General features: G+C 35.9%; 1 long non-coding RNA gene and 1 pseudogene across 2 annotated transcripts in view; both read right to left on the minus strand.

Annotated features, from left to right (window-relative positions):
* LOC120335766 (carnitine O-palmitoyltransferase 1, muscle isoform-like) overlaps window positions 1–25,915 on the minus strand; it is a 201,212-nt pseudogene that overhangs the window by 18,630 nt on the left and 156,667 nt on the right. The gene's annotated exons all lie outside the window — the stretch shown is intronic.
* Window positions 5,823–8,016, minus strand: LOC144420006 (uncharacterized). Its single transcript, XR_013474427.1, has 3 exons — window positions 7,823–8,016; window positions 7,517–7,610; window positions 5,823–6,874 (listed from the first exon to the last, which is right to left on the minus strand). It is a non-coding gene; the product is annotated as an uncharacterized LOC144420006 (long non-coding RNA).

A 25,915-nucleotide genomic window follows, 5' to 3' on the forward strand; every position in this document is an offset into this window, starting at 1 on the left:
TATGTTGCGTATTTTTAGACTTGAAAAAGGCCTTTGATACTGTTAGCCATGATATCCTACTCGATAAACTTCACCATTATGGAATCCGCGGTTGTGCCAACAACCTTTTTAAAGACTACCTCACGGGTAGACAGCAATATGTTGAAATTGGCACTAACCGGTCTGAAGTGCTTCCCATAAAAACAGGAATTGTCCAGGGCAGCTGTCTTGGCCCACTGTTTTTCGTTTTATATATCAATGACATCTCAAATTGCTCTGACCTCTTGACAAAATTGTTCGCAGATGACACCGGTCTTCTGGACAGTGCGAAATCTGCGTTGACCTTAGAAAAACATGTAAATATCGAGATGGCAAAGGTATTCGAATGGATGATTAGCAACAAGCTAACAATCAATATTAATAAATCTAAAATTGTTCATATATGCCCTAAACAACGTCATCAAGTCACCGCAATTTCTATTAACATCAATGGAACAGAGCTAGAATCTGTCCCTTCTTACAAATATCTAGGACTAAATATAGATAACTGCTTACGTTGGGATGTCCATGTTAATGATATTCGTAAAAAACTTTCTCGAACTGTAGGTATGTTAGGTAAACTTCAACACTATATAGATACAGCAACCCTTAAATTGGTATATTTCTCACTTTTTCAAACATATATCCAATATGCTATTGTAGCTTGGGGATCCACATCTCAATCAATTTTGCATCGAATTAATGTACTTCAGAACAGGGCGGTTAAAATCCTTTATCGTTCGTCTGCTCGCATAAATCTTAACATAATTTATAACAAAATTAATGTTTTAAAGCTTGCAGATATTTATAAATTAGAGATCTGCAAGCTTATGCACAAATATCACAACCATTGTCTACCAAGTGCTTTTGATGGTTATTTTATACGACAAAGTACTATACACACACATAACACAAGATCAGCCTCCACACACTCTTTTTATTTACGTCGTTTGTCACATTCCATAACCCAAAATTGCCTAAAGTACACTAGAGCAAAAATGTGGAACAATTTACCAAGTGAGTTAAAAAGCATGTCCCACCAGATATTCAAATCAAATCTAAAAAGACATTTAGTGTCTCAATATATACTTTAGGATGGACAAAAACTATCAATTGTGCTATGTTACATGAAAAAGTATTACTAATTATGTTTCATATTTTAGTATTAGTTAACATCAACTTACGGTACCAGTTTAAGCAATGGAGTACCGGTATTCCTATCACAGTGCTTCCTATATTCAGATATTTCTATCATTGAAGGACTCCATAGTCTAGTGATTTTATACCAACATTTATTTTCACCCCAACAAATGTCAATATTGTTTTTTCATTGTATTCTTATCACAGTCTGACAGTATCAAATCATTTATATTTGTTCCTAATATTTTTTTTGTTAGCTTACAAGCAGTACGGTACCGGTACTGAGATAACGCGTCAGGACACCAATGGTGAATATTTATTTCAACATCCAGCGTGCTAATTTCACTTTATTTATTTACCTGATCGGTGTCCATTGCTATATCGCTTCATAGCACAACCACGTTGTGGTCAGGTCACCTTCAAAATTCCCCAGTTATTCTACAGAACAACATTTCGCTACAGCTAGGTCTATGCAAACGGGAAATCCCCCGTTATTCGCTGCTATTATGGCACATTTAATGCACGGTAATTTTTAGTAATAATATATAACAATTGCAATTAGTTAGCTCTTTAGTAAAATTTATATGGTATCTATTTGTTGAAACTCTTCTCCCCGATCTGTCAAACTAGGTGTTAGAACCTTGGGTGTCGCATCTCGATAACCAGTTTTGGTTCCCCGCGGCTTCCCTTCCCCAGTAATTTAAATATCATTTTTTCTATATATTTTTGCATGTGTTTTTTGTTTTTTACTGGTTGGAAAAAATAAACTTGACTTGACTTGACTTCTATACGCCACAAAATACTTGATATTTTTGACCAGAAAGGTGGTGCAATAGCCTAACCTAAGGCAAACAGAAACAAAGAACACAGATCAGAAAACGGGGACGATAACGGTATAATACCAGCAATTAAATTAAAAAAAAAATCCGCTATTTACCGGAAATTAAAATCTAGTCGTCATGGATACGCTGCATGTTGCCTCCATAGCTGAATAATCTGGAGTCGTGTTTACTATTAATTTGTTTATCAACATTAACACTTGTTAATGGTCAACATTACATTTTGTAATGTACTGCACAAAAAATTCCCAGTATACGGTACAATTATGAATAATGTTCCTGTAGTAATTGACAAATAGTTTAAAGTTCGTGTTGGCGATTTTTTGTTCTCTATTGTCACCTAGTGTATACCTGGATAACTTTTGCTCACTGAAGCCAGCGCACATAGCTGGTCTTCTTGTCGCATTGATAACCTATGAGTATGAACTTGTTGTAATCACAACTACATAATCTGAGAATGGTTAAATGGAACGTGATTATACTGTAGAGTGGTTAAATAACCGCTGTTCGGTTACAGGTTCTTCTATGCTGCCTAAATTATTGAAGCAGCAAAAGAAATTCTGATCCCCGACCTTTGAACTTTTCCATCAGTTTCAGCCTGTGATAGTCAACCCCCGTAATTTCCAGTTCAAGTAGTATTCCACGTTCAATCACATCTGCTCTATTCTGCATTTGAAACCAATAACTGGTTGACTTATACAATTCCCATACCTGACATGGATTGGTAACAGGCCAATCGGTCGCGGTATGGCATAGTCAAGTTTGTTTTACCCATCCAGTATAAATAATATACAATGTTTAACGAGTAATATTGAATACACATATTGAATATGGGGAAGAGGAGTCGCGGAAAACCAAAAATGGTTATCAAGCGGCGACACCCAAAGTGTTGACCTATCAGATGCCACAAGTCCATGAGCTTTGTACAAATAACTGGCTTACTATTCTCATACCTGTCATGGACTGGTAAGCGGATGAGAGAACGTGGATAGCCATATGATTAGGTTGTCTTATCAGTTTTTTTCTCTCCCAAGAATAATATTTGAATCTCGTCCTATAACTGGCCAACTAACCCTGTATCTGACATTGATTTGTGGTTAGCCATATGGTCATATCAGTTTTTTCGGCAGGATAAACATGTACGTCCAATTAAAAAAGGTAAATGTTGAAAATATCAGACACTACGGGTCCACTGGCCAACCATTCCCATACCAAAACGCGTCATGGACTGTTAACCGGACGAGAGGCTGTGTTTTCGCAATATGATTAATTCGTCTTAACGGCTTTCCTCTACCCTATGATAAATATCCAAATCCTATTCTATAACCAAGTTCATTCATCTGAAACAAAATAACTGGCAATCTAACCTTGTATTGGACATGGACTATGGGTAATTGGACCAGAGGCCGTGGCTAGCCATATGGTCAAGTTGTAATATCAGTTTTCCCCTTCCCCAGGATATATATGAGAGTTCAAGATTTGAAAAATGTAAATATTGATGACCTATCAGATGCCACAGGGTCAAGCTCTTTGTACATGTATTGTTTCCCGAACAAAAGTCCGCGGTTTGCGATATGATTATTGGATTTCCTCTCTACACCAAATTCAATTATAAAAGTTGATCTTTGATTACTGTCTAGCAGTAGGCCATGCTTAACGTATCTCAACTTGGTAAAGGCAGAGCTAGAGTCCTCTAATCCAGGGGTTCCCAAACTTTTTCAGCTTGCTGCACACTAACAACAAGATTAAAAAGTCGCGGCACACTTAATTTAAATCAGTTTTATTAAATTACTTATCCATTGATATTATGCGTTTCGACATTGAATAAGATTAAAACAAGATTTTGCGGGTCAATTGTAACAACAAGTCTTTATCGTTTCTGTCAGAGCAGAAAATTAATATATGCAATATCATAGAAATAATATACCGTATGCAGAATCATGAAAATGTGAAAAATATTTTGTTGTACTATATATATTGTATTGCATATGTTGTACTGACAGAAAATTTACATGGCGAAATTTGTGGTAAAATTGAGAACTCTAAATATTTCATGTGAAAAATCAAATGCGAAAACATGACATGTCAAATATTATGAAATTAATATCGCTTTAAGAGTCTCCTCAATTTCTTAACTGCTGACAGTTTGAAAGAGATTGTTTAGTTAAGAATAGCGACTTTGTTTTGAGCAAACTTGTATTGTTGGGTTGAGGTTGAAAACTTAACACCTTATATATTCAGAAATTAGAGAAGTGTGGCATATTACATCACCTATCGGTGGGCATTGAATAATAAATCTTTATTCAGGTTGACCCCAAAAAACGGAATCCATAAAATATGTTCCAAATGGACTTGGTTTCGTTTTTTAGGTCACCCTATAATATGTGTGGTACCGAACTACATCCATTACTGATTGCAATGTAATAAAGTTCATGTTGCATCGTTAATTATTGTAAAATAATCTCAGGAATTTTGTGTAAAAAATTTGTGGCACATTTCCAAGGCCTTGGCGGCCCACTAGTGTGCCGTGTCACGCAGTTTGGGAAACCCTGCACTAATCATTGTCACATGCGACTTTAGCGTGACGTCTACCGCATTTAAGGGTGAGATCTGCCGCTACATTATTCTTTCTTCAGGTAGGCTACATATAGCGGTTGACGTCTCGCAAAAGTCGCATCCATTTTCAACGTGTCGAACTGCCAAAAACTAAAGTTCTAGGACATGCATTGCTGCTTGTCCATTCGACATCATTCACTTTTTGATACTCTGATTTCTGATAGGCAAGGCTGCCAGCAACACCATGAAAGTCTTGTCGTAATATACATTCAGGTTATCGAAAAATGGCAATTTCAAGTACTTGGCTTTGGATTAATTTTTCCTCTTCATTAAGAAGGAATAAAAATAAAATTCCTTAGCTTTAGCTATATGATGAATGATGCCCTACCGTCCAAACACTAACCCAGGTGAATAGTTGCTAGTAAAATATGGGTCGATTTCCCCCAACCTACCAGTTGAATTCTGCTAGTCTCACACACAAAATTGAACTCCATGAGATCCGAACAGCATGTAACTCGCAAAATTCTAGTTGTAGGCAATCAGGCTCTTGGGCATGGAGCCCGGTTCTATCACATTGATTATTTATTATACAGATGCTACAACAATTAACAAAATACAACATAGAATAAAAAGAAAATCGAAGCATTTTTGACAGAAGACCTGTTAGATTATGCAGGCCAAAGTGTTATGTTGATCATTTCATTTTGTATCATAAAGCTATAAGCTCTTTATTGAAATATTTCACATTTATATTTTTAAATTTATGGGATACACGAAATTTTTTTTATTTTTTGCTGCTTTCTTAATTTTTTTTACTTTTTCATATTTAGGGAAATATATAAATTTTTTTTTTTCATTATTTTTTGACTATTTTTACTTTTTCTTACTTTTTTAAAACTTAAGAGAAACACACGGAGTTATAGAGAATAATGATGAACAAGAAAAGCGGATTGCAGTACATGAAAATTTAAAAAGCTGACTCACACAAAACAAAAAAATGGAAATTCGTAATAGGCATTGCAAAACAAAACATCATTGTAATATTCTACATGTATCACTATTAAATATTACTAGAATTCATAATGGACATTTCTTATTACTTTACATAGATTAGGGGCAAAGTTACACTGGGCTCCAGTAGAGTCCTCAGCTACCAAGTTTTCGGAACACAATATCAAACCACAACACTCAGCCAAAAATCAATCACTCCAGTTCAACTGTTATTATAACAGTCATGAAATGCATAATTTATGGCGGGTTTGCCGACAAATCAGAATATCATAAATTCATAGGGATGTTCTAAAATATACACAGAAATAATAGATATCAGTGGTTAACAATAATTGAAAAACATAAGAGCGAAAGGTAATAATGCATTTCACAACAAAAATTAATAAAAATTTGAACAATAGCTATTTAAAACGAGTTACGATTAGGTTAATAACTTGGAAATTTTTTTCACTTATGGTTTTCATTGATTTTTTTGTTTTTATCATTTTTCATATTTTAAAATATAATCAAATGTGAGGTTACAAAGAAAGCCTATAGACAACAAGAAGGATTAAGGGCGATTTAAATACAGCAAGATTATGTACAGTAGTTGTCAATCATGAAAAATTAAAAAGTCTTGAAACCTGAAATAAATAATGAAAATGACATGCCATAAAAACAAACACTTAAAATTTCTGAATCTAATCGATATAAAACCAATGTATAGAAAAGCTTAAAGTGAATTTGTTGTGGCTCACTAAAAATAGTACATAAAAGCTGAAGCATTAATGCAGCACTCAATCTAATTTTCAAATTTATCAGATAACAAGGACTCGTATGAAACAAATGAAAATACATGCAAATCAGCATTTAATTTCATAAAATGCTTTAATTATTAAATATTTGGCGCTCCAGAATTATTCGTACCAATGTGGGGATCAAGTGAGGCAAAGTAAAGCAAAAGGAAAATGCTCTGGTACAGAAATTTCGGGTGCCCAAATGTTGTCATGGCTGCCAAAACACTCATTCTACAAAGATTATGGTTGTGAGCTCATAAGGTCAAATCTACTCTCAACATTTCAGTCAACATTTCACATAAAAAAGGTTTGAATTATAAATTCGAATATTACTGAAAAATTTGACCATTTAGGGAACAGTCTTCCAAGAGTTAATTATTCGGCATTCAGTCCAAAGTTGTTGGAGTAATCAAAAGTTGAACACGACTCTCTTTAGTTTATGCGACATCTGTCCCTTAGCAATATCGTTCGAATGTGTTCAGTCTAGAACACTTTTCATATTTTGAAGGAATTTTCAGCAAAGATCGTCGGAATCTAAAAAAAATTGTTAATTCAGATGAAGTTGAAAACTTGATAGCTTGATTGCATAAATGGTGCTATTACAACAATTTTCTATGTGTTGTTTGCATGAGGCATTAGAAAAGCAAGTATCACAAATATTGTTTATCAAAAATGAACTTGAGGGAAAACCTGGCTAATTTCCTGCAAACACAATAAAATTTTAAGAGTCATTGATCGTCCACAAATATATAACGTTCCTTAGGCACACTAGTGCAATATAGTTCAGGGGTTCCGCAAGTTCCTATTCATTAGAGCACCCCCCCCCCCTCCCCCCACCCACATCCTCATGAAACACCCACCCTAATTTTGAAGTATGACAGACTTTAATTTCTAACTTCAATATAATGGTACTTGAATATCCAGAAAATAGAATTACCGCTAATACAAAATCTCTAAAAATGAAAACTCTGGGGGCGCACTTCTCACAATACAGTATACATAGCGAAAATAGAAATTAAAAAAATATGAATCATGCAAAAAAAAATGTGTCATTGTTTTATCTAAAATGACTCCAAGATTATTTCAGGAATTATTTATATCAAATACCTTTAGTATGATTTGAGAAACAGTAATTTGGGAAGGCTGAAAAAATGATTATAGTGGCATTTCACCTACCGTTATCGTTTTCATGTTGTAGTGGTTCATTCAATTGTGGTTATCTTCCTTAGTTTCCACCTATTGCACCAGGTTCTCCTTGTTCATTTTGACCCTTAAAATAATATGTCATATTTACTATGTGACATAGACTACTATCCTTATTGACAGTGTTATAAAGTACAGAATAATATCAATTAACTTTAAGGATATAAAGGATATAATATTGCATATGGAATGGTGGTCCCAATATCTCATAGTTAATATGGGGCTTGCTATCAGCATAAAATATAACCTTTCAGCTGTCTGAAATAGTAAAAATCTCACCATTTGCTGATTGTTCTGATTTCCTCTCTCTGGCAGATGCAGATTCCCAATATTTGCTCCAGCAAAGTTGATAGGTGGAGGTCCTCTGCGTTCTATGAATATAGGAATAGGAAATTGTTTAATGTTTGGTCTGAGTATAATTAAACTTAAGTTGGTCTTATGGTGAGTAGTTCTGGATAGGATAGAATTTTTACATATTTATACCGGGGGAGAGGAAAGCCGATAAGACGGCTTATCCATATGGCGAACCACGGCCTCTCGTCCGGTTACCATTCCAAGTCGGGTATGGGATTAGATTTACTGTATTCTTTGTTTTCGGAAGCATGGACTTGGTGGTGGAGGAAGCCGTAACCGACCAGCGGTTACGTGAACCACCCAACGACGGCGAGGAGTCCAGCAATCCTCTCGCACATAACCATCCATGCATGGGATTCGAACCTGCGAACCCACGCAGAATAGTTAGAGGTGCGGTGGCGAGCATATTCCTAACGCTTAGCCCGTTGAGCCACACCGCCGCGCCTGAAGATCTGAAGATGATGCTTGTGATTTTGAGAATATTAAACGAAAACTCGAAAAATAAACTTCCACTTTACATCCTACAAGGGGTTACCTTTTACTCAGCCTCAAGTTAAACAACCATTTACTGTCAGATCATGGCACTTTCGCGATCAAAACTACCGTATGTTATCACTTTAACACAAATAAACACCATCAATCTTTTAATTGTGTTTATACCCTATCTCTGTTAATTGACTCTGATAACGATAGTATTTAACGATTAACTAATGTTGTTGATTTTTAATATTGTAAGACAAGTTCTAAATGTGGGCGCATAATTTATTTTTCTAAATTAGATTGATATTTCGCGATACACACAAAACTCGGCAACCACTGGCATATATCATTCGTTCATTTTTTTGAGAATGTTACTAATTCATTTTGTTTTTGTATTTTGTGTATGTTTTCTAAGAAAACTCATGTACCATCGTTTCATATTAGTACAATATATGGTAAAACTGTGTGAGGCGAGCGCAAGAGCCTTGAATTACTAACCTTCCAATGGGAAATCAAAATTACGATTGCAAATTTCCGGTTCATCACCATCCTTATCCATCTCGTATCTGATGTTACGTTGGGGATATTCGTCGAGGACAGGGAAAAGATTAACCGTGTATACATTTCTTTGCTTTCTCAGAAATTTTTTGTCTACCAGGAAAGTATGGCCATCAGGAAAATCGAAATGTAAATTTTCTGGTCCGCGGTCAATTCGAAGTTTCATGTGAACTCTGTCTCCAATTTGTAACAGGATCTGAGGGAGATGAAAAGGAGCAAGTTGTGCACCCAAGTCTTTATAATAATGTCTGACAGCGTTCTGAACAGTCTCACCGCATGTAAAAAATGCAAAATGAAATTGGTTTTTGTTTAAAATATAAAGACGATGTTCCATAAGAAGCTCCACTGTTCCAAATAGCAACCACTTGATGAAGGCCATAACTGGGCTGAACTCTCTGCATCGAAATTCTATGCTGTTATCCTCAGCGATTCGATCAGGGTTAATAATGTCCCAGTCAGTTTTACTTGAGAAATGTAATATGTCAATTTTGTCTTTCTCTAGACCGACACACCATGACTGAATTTGCACGATCGCATCTTTGAGGAATTCCGAATCTGCACTGATATCGATAACTGGTGTGATACCAATGTATCCTTCTGGACATAGTGAATTGTCAATTCCAACCGACATCCAGACCGTTGTTTGTTTGTTGAAAGTTCCACTAGGAAACGTGACTTTGCACTCGTTCAGTCTCAGGGAGCCGCCGGTAACTTCGACGTTTACCACTAAAAAAATATATTTGTTTTATAATGCGAAAAAAATAAATTTTAACCGCTTGTTCCAAAGTTATCTAAAGAACCTTTTCGATGTCATTAGGAGTTCCATATTCATCCCGGTGAAAGGAAAGTATATACGACGTTTCAGTTGTATAGCGAACCACAACCCCTGTTCGATTACCAGTCCATGTCAGGTATGGAAATAGTTAACCAGTAATTTGTTCTAGGTGCATAACGACCATTAGGGAAAGGGGATAATAGGCTACAAAAGCAGAAGATTGCTAATTACTAATATAAACGCAAGAAATAGCTTGAGCAGGAACTGGGTACTTGGACATAAATCAAAGCAGGCTCAGCTATAATTTCACTATCATTTGAACATTTTGCGAAAAGAAAATTATAGAAAAGGCTTGGGAAATGCGACAAAATATTGTCGTTACCTCAAGTTGCTAGAGCAATTCCCTGTGTATTGAGCTGGAATTTTCAATTTTTTTTTTTCCCAGGTCAGGTGTGGAACAACTTATTCACATTTAGGAATAGAAATATGATTTAGTTCCATAAATTTAGATTGCTTGTATGACCAGAGCACAAAATATTTTTATGTATCGCATTTAAGGGAAGAGGATGGTGTTTAGGAGACATTAGAGTAGTGGTTTCTGCATAATTATTTCGGTACTCCCTGATGTATGTCAATCAAGATAGCTGACACCGTAACGTAGTATGTGTACCAGGTTAGGATCGGGCCATAATTCCGGGTACAAATACTGCAGGAGTCACTTGGTTAGTCCCCGAACTTGATATGTGTACCAGGTCAGGATTAGGCCATAATTCCAGGTACAAATACTGCAGGAGTCACTTGGTTAGTCTCAGAACTCAATATGTTTACCAGGTTAGAATTAGGCCATAATTCCAGGTACAAATACTGCAGGAGTCACTTGGCTAGTCCCAGAACTCAATATTTGTACCAGGTTAGGATTAGGACATTATTCCAGGTACAAATACTGCAGGAGTCACTTGGCTAGTCCCAGAATTCAATATTTGTACCAGGTTAGAATTAGGCCATAATTCCAGGTACAAATACTGCAGGAGTCACTTGTTTAGTCCCCAAACTCAATATGTGTACCAGATTAGAATTAGGCCATAATTCCAGGTACAAATACTGCAGGAGTCACTTGGTTAGTCTCAGAACTCAATATGTTTACCAGGTTAGAATTAGGCCATAATTCCAGGTACAAATACTGCAGGAGTCACTTGGCTAGTCCCAGAACTCAATATTTGTACCAGGTCAGGATTAGGCCATTATTCCAGGTACAAATACTGCAGGAGTCACTTGGCTAGTCCCAGAATTCAATATTTGTACCAGGTCAGGATTAGGCCATAATTCCAGGTACAAATACTGCAGGAGTCACTTGGCTAGTCCCAGAATTCAATATTTGTACCAGGTCAGGATTAGGCCATAATTCCAGGTACAAATACTGCAGGAGTCACTTGGCTAGTCTCAGAACTCAATATGTTTACCAGGTTAGAATTAGGCCATAATTCCAGGTACAAATACTGCAGGAGTCACTTGGCTAGTCCCAGAATTCAATATGTCTACCAGGTTAGAATTAGGCCATAATTCCAGGTACAAATACTGCAGGAGTCACTTGGTTAGTCCCAGAATTCAATATTTGTACCAGGTCAGGATTAGGCCATAATTCCAGGTACAAATACTGCAGGAGTCACTTGGCTAGTCCCAGAATTCAATATGTCTACCAGGTTAGAATTAGGCCATAATTCCAGGTACAAATACTGCAGGAGTCACTTGGTTAGTCCCAGAATTCAATATTTGTACCAGGTCAGGATTAGGCCATAATTCCAGGTACAAATACTGCAGGAGTCACTTGGCTAGTCCCAGAACTCAATATGTGTAACAGGTTAGGATTAGGCCATAATTCCAGGTACAAATACTGCAGGAGTCACTTGGCTAGTCCCAGAATTCAATATTTGTACCAGGTCAGGATTAGGCCATAATTCCAGGTACAAATACTGCAGGAGTCACTTGGCTAGTCCCAGAACTCAATATTTGTACCAGGTTAGGATTAGGCCATTATTCCAGGTACAAATACTGCAGGAGTCACTTGGTTAGTCCCCGAACTCAATATGTGTACCAGGCCAGGATTAGGCCATAATTCCAGGTACAAATTCTGCAGGAGTCACTTGGCTAATCCCAGAATTCAATATTTGTACCAGGTCAGGATTAGGCCATAATTCCAGGTACAAATACTGCAGGAGTCACTTGGCTAGTCCCCGAACTCAATATGTGTACCAGGTCAGCATTCGGCCATAATTCCAGGTACAAATACTGTGGGAGTCTGCAGGAGTCACTTGGCTAGTCCCAGAACTCAATATGTGTAACAGGTTAGGATTAGGCCATAATTCCGGGTACAAATACTGTGGGAGTCACTTGGCTAGTCCCCGAACTCATAATATAAATAAAAAAAGGAAAATTGTATAATGAAAATATGGCCTAACCCTGACCTGGTACACATACAACGTTCCGGTGTATCTTGGTTCACATACTTCGGGGGTGCCATTATTACACATAACAGTTTGACATAGTGCAGTCGAACGCCAGTGAACAAATCTTGAACTACCACAAATGGTAGAATAAATACGAAGTGCCTTGGTCAACGGATGTAAATCATTTTGATTTCGAAAAAATGTCGTTTGGAACCACTGATTTTATGCCAATTAGCCTTCTTCTCATTACAAATATACAGCATTGATATGTATGGCAATTCATATTCAATTGATTTTTTGCTATTCCAGATACTTGCCCAAAATTTTTTTTGAGTCCTAAGTAAAGTTGCTATGGCTGTTATTCGAGTTCGAATGAGTGAGTTACTCGAGTCCCCCCAACATTGCTACCAAGGCTCACAGATGACCGATTAATGTGTTATAGAAACAACATTGTCTCACCCAAATTACACCAATAAGTGAATTTCAGAATGAAAATGCTTGATATTTTTATAACAATGATGATGGGCCGCCACCATGCAGATACACTCACCGACTATTTATTAGAACAACAAACAAGTTGAAATATAAGGTTGCTACTCCACCTAATGATTAATGGCCATAACTTACATTTGATAACATTCTTTGACTGTGTTTTGATGCCAGAGTTTCCCAATTCATCTTTGGCCCAGACTTGAAAACGATATTTTTTACCAAGTGTAGGTGACTTCAATCTATACTGAGGAACCTCTGTAGTGTGAGTCTCTCCAAGCTTCACATCATCACAGAAGATTTCTATGTTGTATAGAACGTTGCTGTCAGATACTTCATTCCAAGTCAAAAGAATGTCGGTTCCACTTCTTTGAGACGAAACATTTTCAATTTGCGGCAAAGCTATAAATAAATATTTCGACTTAGCATACTTCAATAAAAAACATTTTCAATATAAGCTGTGAACTTAAAATTATTTCTGGGCAATTCATACAAAATTCAAAAACAAAATCGAATATAAAATAGTAGTGAGTAGCAATTCAGATATCTTAGAATCAATAAAGCAGGCTTACAATAAAACAACTGTGAGTGACTTTTTCAAGCAAAAGCCAAATACAAAAATTCATGTGCAACTAATAGGAAATCTAAGACTCAGTTCGCGATATATGCTATAAGCAGGATAAAATGTTTTCATTGGAATTGGAGCTAAAGTGGTATTTTCAAACTCAAAGTCAGGAGTAGAAGTTGGAATGTTGAATTATCTTGGTAATACGGTAATTTTAGACTTTTGTGAATTTTTTACTGAAACTCAAAAACATGAAGCGTTCCCAACAGTGTATTAAAGAGGCATGCACACGACAATTAATTATATTAAAAATTTGATCTCCTTGTAGTTTGGAGCTGGAGTTGATATCTTCTCCAACCTGGAGTCGGTTATATTTATCCAGTTTGGCAGTCGATTTGCCAAACCTTACTATTTGTGTGAAAATTTGCAATCTGGTTGAAGACAGATTCTATTATTTCAGGGGTGAGCAACAGGTGGCTCGCGAGCCATAAACCGTTCCGCCAAGCTATTCAGTGTGGCCCTTTTCAGCATTCGAATCCCCCCCCCCCTCCCCAAGTATAAAATCCCACTAAACTGTTACATAAATGGGATTCTTTATTGTGGGAATTTTTCAATACTTTATGTTTATGGAAAAACTAAATTTTTCTGTCTGGCCTAGCTAGATGTCTGAAGTTGGTTATATGGCCCACCGACAAAAAATGTTGCACACCCCCTGTATTATTCCAACATCTCAATGGTTCAGCACTTCCTCATAATTACAAGCATTTAACTCAGCCCAATGCTATCTAATACTATTAATATGGATGACTTACTATGCTGAGTTCGCTTTGCAAATTGTTCAGTTACTTCTTTATCTGATTGTTCTGCTTCTTCTTCAGACAGTGGGAGTTCACTTCTGAAGATAAAAATGGAGAATGCGAACGCATTGATTTTGATCCATTGGTTAAAATAACAGACCCTATTACTCTGTGATAGATAATAAGTTCAACACTTCAACCACTAGGCCAGAGGTTCCCACGACGCGAAAATTAACAGAATTGTGTTAAACATAGCTGATATATGATTGAAGTTTTTACATATTTTATTTATTATAAATGTTTTATTATTTCTCATTTTAAATGATGTGTATATGAAGATATATTCTTATCAACAAGCAAAGCTGAGCAATTTGTCGACTTGACATCAGATTTTAATGACTTATATGAATTTTGCACCTGTTTGGAATGGCCACAAGTGCAACCTCCTATCTCTGCAAAATTGAGTTTTCAGCAGTGGTGTCAATCAAAACAAAATACCGGTTACGTTTGGATATAGATAGAGAAATGCATGTGCATTTTAAGTATAACATCTCGCTTTAAAAAGATGTGTTCAGAGCAACTGCCGCACACCTCTCATTAAATAAATAAGTTTGAATGTTTTTAATGGCATGCCCTTTTCTTCAGGCGCACATATTGACAAACTTTAAAAAGCATAAAATGCACATTAACGATCACAAAATTCAGTTTTATCCAAAGGCAGGAAGTTTCATGTACGTGTACCACGATATTTTCCCTGATAATTTAGCGCCGTACGAACATAAAGTTTGAGAACCGCTGCACTAAGCCATTACTGTCCTTGACAATTGGAAAATCATACCAATTTAAAGTACTGTTATATCTAACCTGGGGCCTCTTATTTCTTGTAAAGTCTCCACATTTTCTCCAGTATTCTCAAAACTGTCATATGGTGATACTGAAAAAGAATAATAAATAATTATCAAAAGATTATAGTATTTAGGAATCCGTTTTGAGCTATGTAACATCGTTTATCAGAAACTATGATAGAACTTCCTATTTTACCCGGAAAAGAAAGGTAAATCAATAATGCGGCTTATACAGTGAACCATGGCCTCTCATCCGTTTACCAGTGCATGATTGGGAATGTGATTAATTAGCTAGTTATTTGTTTCAGATACATGAACTTGATGGTGAAGGAAGCTCAATCAACCAGTGGGTACATGAACCACTATTTGACGACATGAAATTCAGCAAACCTCTCGCACTCAATTATCCCCAAGATCCGAAACTGTGAACCGAGCAAGATAATCAGATTGGTATGCCAAGCATCCATCCATAACAATGCTCTGCAACCAAATGTAACAACTTGCAGACACTTTATATTTTCCTTAAAAATAATTTTAAATATCCTAAATTTATATTCAATCATATCAGACTGAAAATTTTGTTCGATATTTCCATATTTATATTAAACAAAAAAAATACAAAATCTGTTCAAAGAATCACAATAGGCTATATAACATGTTGCAAGATGCTGTTGAATGATATGTCAGTTTCAGCAGCAATGTAGTATATTTATTTAACATTAAATCCTCAAAAAAATGAAAAATACTTGATGACCATAACTAAAATACTTGATGACCATAACATACTCATCATACCATAGCACCACTCAATCCAAAAAACATATTTCTAACTTACCAAATTCAGCTTTTGAAGTTGTGGTCGGAAGTTGTTTAGAAAAAACATTGGTTGTAGCATCTGCTGACTTGCTTTGACTTTTGAGTATACTTCCAGATAACCGAATTTCTAGTTCCTGTAATGAATAAAGTTTTTATACAAGATTAGCACTAAGCATGCAGCACAATATTTAAACGAACAACGTTATCTAATGATTTCAGTGCTAAAATTTAATGCATTTTCCCATAAAACCATACTATATAAAAGTGCTGCTTATTTTAGTAAGAATTCTTCCATTTATTGAAAAACTTTCAAAATTTGCATATTTTATCTTATCTTTGATAACTTACTAAACTGACAGTCCACAATTGGTAATTCATTAAAATAGGAATTATTGTGAAAAATCAGCTAATTCATTCCAAATTTAGACTTTGGCTTGGCGAAACAGAAACACAAATGAATCTTGATACAAAACCTTGATATTGTAAAATTTTTGATATTGGCTTCATTTGATAAAAAAATTAAAATAAATAATCAATGCAGTAGAGCAAGATGAATGATAAATTTTGGGAAATAAAAAAATGTACTATGAAATTGTTCTTTTTATCAAAACACAAATAAACATAATTAAAAAATAGCAAATATTGAATATGTACAACACAATCACATTGACTGCGATGACATTATATTTTAACGACTCCTTTATAGAATCGAAACGACACCAATGGAAATAACATACTGGTACACTTCGATGAAACTTTAAAGTGTTCAGTTCAGCGTGAACAATTTAGACTTGCAGTTTTTTTTTCAGTTTTTACGCAAATCGTTGATTTTATGTCTGTCCCATATTTTATATTTAGAATATCTCAGAAAGAATTTCAAACCTCAGATCCAATTTCATTCAATTGATTCTGCAATATTTCTTTATCTTCATCTGCCATTTTCCATCCTAACAAATCCAACTTCTTTGTAACATTAGGAAGCAGATTTGCAACTGCAACAATATCTTCATGGTTTGCAGTTCGATTTTCATCCAGATCCAACCAATCAATCTGTTAAAATAAACAAATACAAAGAACAATTGAACGTGGATAAAATACATAACAGTCATATTCATCATAGTTTTGCCAAACCCATATCATTCATATTACACAGAAATGCATTGTAACATTAAATACAGCCTGGTGCTAGAAGTTGGGAGTTTTCATCAAGGGAGAAACAATAGTTATCAAAATTCAATGTTTTCGTTGTGTAGCATTTTTTGTGGTGAAATCAATTGTATTGCACAAATCGCTAACATTTGCAATCATCAAACAAAATTGTGAAATAATTGTTAACTCAGTGCAACAGAGTCAAAATTGAAATTTCAAAAACAGACAAGCTCTTGTGGCATTAAATACCTAGCCAGGTGCCAGAAGTCAAAGGTTGTTTTGGAAGGTAATTTATTGATTCTGTACTAAAGACTAAAAGTTTGTCACAAGGTTTGTTGTGAAAAGGCATGCTTAATTTATATCCCAAAGGCCTAATTGGTCTGTCTTATTGGAATTTACTAAAATACAATGGGACATACAAACATTCATGATATCAGAATTAATCCTTCCATTGTAAATGTCAAAAGATTTATATTGTTAATAGTGCTTCAATCAGTGTGTCGTACATATACAGCTTAGAATAAAATAGAATGGGAATCGCATGTCAGTGAGGAGAACGTTTAAGTACAGTCTAGTAAATCCAGAGGCGCTAGTCAATGAAAAAATAGAGACTACAAGCACCATTAAGCGTGGTAACCATGACAACTGCTCACCCGGGGCACTGACAGCTGATTAGATTAGGTACGGGTTTGAGTCTTCAAGGATGCATATGGTAGCATTTGTGAAGTGCAGGCGTGTATAAAATGTTACCTAATTAATTTACCCATTTGATAAGAAGATATTATGAAACATGAACCTCGTACTGTCATTGTGCTTGAGTAAAAGATGAGCACCATAACTCTGTGTGAAATTATTAACATTAATGATTCTAATCAGTGAATTGAATATTCAACGAAATGCGGGTAACTATAAAGACTATAATATAAAACAGTTATTCAGGGGTTACGCAACAAGCAGTCAATGAAATGTTTAACAACAATTGGGAATAGTGTAGAGGTGTAACCAATCATGTTAAAGGTAGTTGTAATGCACAAAATATAACATTTATTAACAACTTAGCAGAAAAGGACTAACTAACTGATTTGAGATCAAGGTTTATTGTACATCTATGGCCTGGAAATTATTGTTTTGAATTAGATGCTGCACCCAATAATATATGGGTGATATCCTCAGAACACTCCTATCTATCGCATAAAATATGTCCATGCAATGGTGCCAATTAGCAGAGAAATACACTATAAAACTATGGTAATTATAGAATGAGATTTAAAAAGTCACAAATCACATAGAACGACTATTCCAGGTACTGACGACTCAATAGTTAAGAATCTGGTCAATTGTTTAGCTGAAAATGGCGAGAAAATGAAATACCAACATGACATTAACAGGGAGATGTTGCAGCAGCAGATTGGTAAGAGGGGATCATGAGTTTTTTTATATTTTGCTTTGAACGCTTCGTGAGTGGTGACTGAAATAAATGTGATATTCTGTGACTCAAGCTTTTAGAAATGAACAATTCTATATCTGATTGGGTGAAAATTAAATGCGGTCATGGAACAAATAAAACTTTTAATGTTGCAAATAAATAGAATTTTAGATTTGTTATCATTCACTATTTATTGTTTAAAATCTGTTACTTTCTCTTCTATTTTTCTATTGAACACTCAAACTAGAAAGCAACTTTTGGAGATGATAGGATAACATGAGAAATATGAATTTACACGCATGGGCGTGATGATCTAGTAGTAGAGCTAAGATCTGGAGCCCGAGCCCCAGCCCGACCCGACCCGATATTTCGGGTCGGGTTGGGCCTGAAATATTAAGCATTGCGTTCGGGTTGGGTCGGGCCTGAAAAGTCAATAATTGTGTTCGGGTCTGGTCGGGCTTGATTTGTCAATCATTAGGTTCGGGTCGGGCCTGAAATGTCAATCATTGCGTTCGGGTCGGGTCGGGCCTGATTTGTCAATCATTACGTTCGGGTCGGGCCTGAAATGACAATCAATACGTTCGGGTCGGGCTTATATATCGCTGGATTTTTTATAAGTAAATATATGTTCATTAGAAACTATTTTTCAGAGTGGTTCCGATTTCATAAATATTAAATTTCGAAATTTAAAGTTTCGTAGTTCTTTGGATGATGATGCTTATTCATTGCCTAGTCGGGCTCGGGTCGGGCCTGCAAATCCAGTTAATTAGTCGGGCTCGGGTCGGGTCTGGTTTAATACCCACGGCCCGGAGTCGGGTCGGGCTGGAATTTCTACCTATTATTAAGAGCTGACTGTGTTTGCATTCCAGATTGCACAAGTTCAAATCACTGAACACAAGGTGTAATAAAATGGGAGGGCAATGCCGAACTGAAACGCTTACAGATTTTCAAAAAATAGTAACTCCTTTTAACAGATATGAGTGGACAATTGTAGATGACCTAATTTAGAGTGAAAGGACATTTCCCTCAATAAATATATTCGACAGGTATTGAAGAAAAATAATACTTTGCTCATTGCCTTTCATTCAAAATCAATTGTACTTGGAACTTAATCAGAAAAAAAACTACCGTATTTATTCGCATATACGCCGAGTTTAAAACTCAAAAAAAAAGTTGCCCAACTAAGGGACCGTCTTATGCGCGCATAACTCAGATAGCACCAAAAAATCGGCTCCTTCACGCATCGAGACTTTGATCACGCAACGAAATGATATAATGCTGACTTGCCGGTAATTGCAACAGCCACAGACCATGCTTAATTCTCACGATAAAGAGCGTGCACGCACAAACCACACAGGTGTGATTGTCTGATCATAAATGTGACCGCTTGTATTTGATTAAATTTAATTGTATCTTTTGCATAAGAGCAACAGCATTGATCTATCTACCAGCGTCTCGTGGTCAAAACGTTATCATTTGTGCACAAGTAAGAATCAGATAGAAGTTTCAGGTAGAATAATACTCACAGCATTAATTCTTAACAATAAAACTGTAATTTCAATCATTTTCAACAACCATTTACGGTAACTGAAAGGTTGAAATAACCTATGAATATGATGTGATAAATACTGTGCTGTACGTCCATGGGTTAGGCAACAGCTGTGTTTTCCGTTTTTCCTGAATCAGCAAAACGGAAGGGTCATAAATCAATCACTTTATTTCGTGGTAGCCGTTTTCTTTCTGAAGTGCCGTTATCGGGCAGGGAGTGCTTCATTGCACCGGCCAAGTTTTTGTTTTTAGGATTAAGACAAATAACAGCTGGTATACAAAGTCAATTAAATAATCGGCAGACACTTTGGCAAACATTAAAAAATATATCAGCCCATATATGAAGCTCACACAAATCATGTTTGAGAAGACTTGCGAAAAATAAACAAATTTATTGCCGTGTCCGCTCGGGATATCTCGACTACCTTAATATAAAATAATGATTGTAAAATATTTTCAATCAAAAATGTCCTCATGTTATGCGAAGTCGGCGCTGATTTAATTCCTTTCATGTTGGCAGTAATTTAGTTGTGCCGCAAAGTGCCGTCTTCCATTACCATAAAACAGAAAATATAATAATCGAAAATTGTTTTAATCAAAATGTGGACAGCGGCGCTAGAATGTGTGTGCCATATACAAGAAGGTAGCGAATCGCGATATTTGAATATTAAATTTGAATTGAACATCATTGACTGTAATAGATGGGCGTGCCGTGTTACGATTTGTGGAAACGGCGTTTATGCGAATTTCTATAAATTCACTATTTCGAAGCTGTTATTAGAGGGAGTCGGCTTATCCGCGTGATAGGCGTATAGTCGAGAAAATATGGTAATATGCTTTAGGTACAATGTAGGACAAATTTACGTATTTCACCCAATCATAGGACAAGACTCAACAGAACCGAATTGGTCAGAAGAATTGGTTATTATGTTTTTCAAACAAATTTTCAAATAAACATTTAGGCCTGGGAACTATTATTAAAAAGATAAATTTAAAATTGTAGAGGTTTTTCATGAATTCCATCATGCAATCCAATTTTGGGTTATGAAAGTGTAAAACTATAACATATTAAAACATCAAAATTTCCTCCAACCCTTGTTAAAACGGTAATCATGCGATTATTATTGTGTTATACCTCTGTGCTGCCCAAGGATGATTTGAAAGCTTGTAGTTGATCTGATGACAGGTTGCAGATGCCAAGGTTCAAGTATTTAACACAGGATTGATTGGAAAGTATTTGTCCAACTGATGATAAACCTTCAACTCCCATGTTTGTGTTTCCACTCAGCCACAACCTCAGGATCTATAAAGAGACAAGAATAATTTATAAACCATGACATTTATAAATGGTTCTCTACTGAGTGAGAAATAAAAAATTATGAACTTCTCAAACTGAAAGTAGTTTTCGATACAAAATATACCATTAATATTTCATAGAAAATACCGTTGAATTTAAAACAAAGTCTGAACTACAAAACTAGACATATCAGAATTAAAATCTGTAAACTCGGAAGAGTTGAATCCCATGTTAACAACTGCACGAGATGAAATGATTGAGCAATTATGAAATTCTTGAAACTCATAGAACAGAACAAAAATATTGTTACCGGTATATCAAAACAGTCACACTTGCAGGTATGAATTTCAAATTTCGAAAGTCAAAAAATGTTTTGACCTGCCTTTGCTCACTATGAGATAACAAAATTCCTAGAAAGTTTAGCATTTGCGAAAATTTCTCGCAGTTTTTGCAGGGAAGTGCACTTATAGTAAACAAAGAAAAATCGTAATCTCATACTATAGCTTAAAATACAAAAAATTTGAAAATAAAGTTTTGTTTTTTCACTTTAATACAAAAATCACCATTGGGTGAAATAGCAATCGGGTCGTTGCTGCAAGCCATGTCAAGTGGACAAAAACTCAGCTAATTCTGTGAAGTTTCATTGAATATATTTCTAAAAACGTTTTAGTTCCTGATCAAGCATATTCATTGTGTCTGGCGGTTTTCTATTTGGAAATTTGGGTGGCTCCGTCTGGTAACCATCTAATTATTTTTACACATATAAAAATTTCTATAAATGGTTCTTTACTGAGTGAGAAATAAAAAAAAACAAGCCGGTAGGCACCCAGGATCTCTGCTGATAGTTGGGGCCCGCACCTAGCTACTTATTGCCGTCCATAGAAACTTGAGGATCTTTAACGGTGGCCCGATTAACTAAGTGAGCAGGTAGATTAAAAAGTCCAGTTCATTTTGAGCGCTGCGCGTCTGGTAGACATACTTACGTGAATGATATGCGGTGACTAAAAATTGGGAAGAATTATGTTCATTAAAATCCCTAAGGCTTCTCCAGTTTATGGAGTATCGGGACCAAAGACGACTCATTGGAAAGCGTATTTTACTGTGCAGAAGGTAGCGTTCTTGAAATTTCAAATTTCAACTTAGTTAACAAGTGAATGGCAATAAGTTGGGAAAAGAAATGGAAATTTCTCAACGATCGACGCGTTATTCGTCGTTGTCATGGAAACGAAACCTCCATCCGGGTTTTCTATGAAACGCACAATACTAGAGTGACATGATAACCCACGTGAGAAATTTCATCCCGATTGGTCCAGACAGATACACAGACAGAACGACTGATAATAAAAGGGTCTCCTAGAGCGGAGATCCAATACGAACATTTACAAACTGGAAGTGATTTTTCGTGGAATTTCTGGATTTTGATTCACGATATTTAAGTAATATTCTACACCAGGGTGGTCCAAACCCAGGCCCGCGGGCCAGATGGTAATCAAAAGTAATCAAAAATCGCATTTGGTGTTGTTTCGTCATAGAATTCCCCAGAAAAATCTTTTGGCATATTGTTATATCACCAATGTCACTGAATTGAACAGTGTTCTTAGGCGACTACCAAGTTGAATGATGTGCTTTGCAGTCTAAATTGTTATCTGGATTTCTATCTTTTTGGTCACGAATAAATGCTAACAATTTTGGTATCATAGAAAACTAAAAATCGAATTAGCTTGGTTGGCTATGCCTGATAAATAATATTAATGTCATGGCCTTACAACATAATTCATGCCAGGTGTTTTTTCGCATCCCGCCTGAACAGTATTACAAAAAATGCTGCCTATATGTCAGAACATTTAGTACCGGTAATTACCCTCCTGTACCTCACATTTGGTAATCAATCTATCTGCAGTTATTCATTTGTAAATTATTTTGCAAACTGACGAATTCAAACCTATTTTAACTGAATGTGGGGGGGGGGGGGGTACCACAATGCTTGCTTGATATGTCGGCAAGTTTTGTCGGTGACAAAAGAATATAATTTAAAGCAGCATTTTGGAATCTTGTGAGCATTGAGCATTTTTCAAAGTTAAGATTTTGCTTTAGAAATCCTATAGCTGTTCAAAAGCACTTACATTTGCGGAAACACTTTTACCGTTATGAAGAGTTTGAAATCTTACACTAAACGTAGATATAGAAAGCCTTTTGCTGGTTTTAGTAAGTTTTTTGGTGGTTTTTGCATGTTTTAGCTTGATAAATGACAAATACTGATCAACGTGGCTAATAAATTTTGTGGCCCCTGGAGCCGACAACCTTGGACCATTCTGTTCTAGACCTTACCATTGAATTTGAAAAAATAAATCAAACTACAAAACATATCAGAATCGATATGTATTGGGTGAGCCACTCAAACACTGAGGATTCTGACCCATGTTGTCAAATAGATCGGAAGCTTGAGCTTTATGAAATCCTTAATACTCACAAAGCAGAAAACTAACATTAAAATATTACTAGGAAATTAACACAGCCTATTTCAAATTATTAATACAAGGAGTTAATTGAATGCTGCTTCAATAGAGTAAAGTATTATGGCCCCCTGTTTCATGCATGAGTGACCATGGATTTGTATCTGGCTGATATTCTGTTAACCGGGAATTTTAAACTTGGAAAATGTATTTTCTCTGTACAATGTTAATGTCTTCATTTCTCACAATTCTTTTGAATATTTGTAATCTAATATTGGCGCTAGTGGGAACACATCAAATAGAAAGGCCTGCTGCTGTTTGTATGAAATAGGCAGAGCAGCCCAGAACAGGTATCTGGCAGATAGCAGTTACATCATCAAGAAAACATGCTAAAAAATATCCAAGTCTTCTACATTGTGAGACGAGGCCAATCTTTAGCGCTCAAATTAGGGTTTAGAAATAGGATTTACATATTCATCACAGGGGAGAGGAAAGCCAATAAGATTGCTTAATCATCATATGGCGAACCACGGCCCCCCTCGTTCGGTTACCATTCCATGTCGGGTATGGGATTAGTTAGCGAGTTTTCAAATGCATGGACTTGATGATGGAGGAAGCCGTAACCAACCAGGGGGTACATGAACCACCCTATGGTGGCGAGGAGTCCAGTCATCCTCTCATACGTAATCAAACCTGCATGTGATTCGAATGTGCGAACCCATGCATGGTAATCAGAGGTGCAGTGGCAAGCATATTCCTAACTCTTAGCAGAATTTGCCACACTGACGAGCCATGCGCCACACCGCTGAGGTTTCTCCATAATACCGCCCAACAAGTTGGGACAGAATAAGTAAAAAAAAATTTCTGTTCTTCAGTTGAACACCAATGCTCGCCATAATTTTATATGCTTAGAACCAGATCATGTTCATTTCATTAGACAACACATACAAATTTTTAGGGAAGTGGTTGCCAAAGGGGCATATCTGCTGTAAATTTACAGGATATATATGCATACTGGCTATTTTGCAATTGATGATAATTTTCTGCTGTTACATATATATTTTCACACAACTTCATTGATTGTAGGAATCATGTTAATTTAAGATTAAGTAGAATTATATATCACTCAAGAAAAAAGCCAGTGGGGGAGATTACATGGGTAATACCCCTCATTTTTAATTTTTCACGATTGAAAATTTCTGCCTTCTACTTTGAACAAACAACGGCCTCGTTTTACTTCCAGCAAATCACAGTATTGCGGTCAAAACTATTTTATTCTGTGCACTATCACCTCAACGCAATTATCACCACAAGTTTTTATTTGTCTTTACAGCATCTTATGCTTTCATAGCGCTGATATTAATGCTTATCTCCGTTATTATTGAGATATTTACCTTACTCATCATCAAACATATCGTGATTATTGGATAAACAACTGCACAAGGTTCAGAATCAAGATTATTAAAAATGCGTGGTTCATTAATGAATCAACTGTGGCGGCAACAAAAAAATTAACTTTTTCCCTAAAAAAACATCAAATTTATTCTTCGACTGATGAAAACCTCAGTACAATTGTCCAATCCGCGAAAAATTCAAATGTGTAATCGTGGTTTGTTATCAAGAAAGATCCATACGTGTTTTATTTTCTGGCTTGAAACATACATGAAACGAATTTACTCATCGCCAGGTGATTTCAGTACATTTGGCTGCTCAAAAGGAGAGAAGTGTTATAGGTTTATTTAAGGAATACAAATATCGGTGCATTGAAAATAAAAATGGTTTTTATTGAAGGTAATTGTGACAAGTAATAGTTTTATATTTCATACACATTTATTCCATGCTACATGTGAGCTTGTCTTTGTGTATGTAAATCAGAGCTGTGCAACATACAGGTACAGCACGGCACGCGGTACCTATTTACGTGTCCCGCTACAGACTTCATGCTTCGTAGCCTATTAATTTAAGATCTTTTTCGAATTGTAACGGCGTAATTGGCATTTTTGACTGCAGTATAAGTCTATGGACTTTTCCCCGAACTTTTGGCTAATCAGCAGGATGCAAAAAGTGACGTAACAATGCCCCCTTTTCGTATCCGCTCCGACACTATTCTTACTCAGATTTCCAGGCGTGGTCGTGAACCTTACCTCGTTTTCGGGTTTTTGAACTATATACATTAGTTTTCAGTTGTGTTTCGGAAATTTAAATATAAATCAGATAATTTAATGATCACGTTATCTTCTTAGAAGAATTTAATTGCAACAATAAAAAATTAGTGTAGAAATAGCTGTAATAGACTAGGCTAAAATTGTTTACCAGTACGTTTAAAAAACAGATTATTGTATACCAGGGTGGTCAAAGGTTGTCGGCCTCCCAGGC

The sequence above is a fragment of the Styela clava genome, chromosome 2, assembly GCF_964204865.1.
Source record: "Styela clava chromosome 2, kaStyClav1.hap1.2, whole genome shotgun sequence".
In the NCBI taxonomy this organism is placed as follows: domain Eukaryota; kingdom Metazoa; phylum Chordata; class Ascidiacea; order Stolidobranchia; family Styelidae; genus Styela; species Styela clava.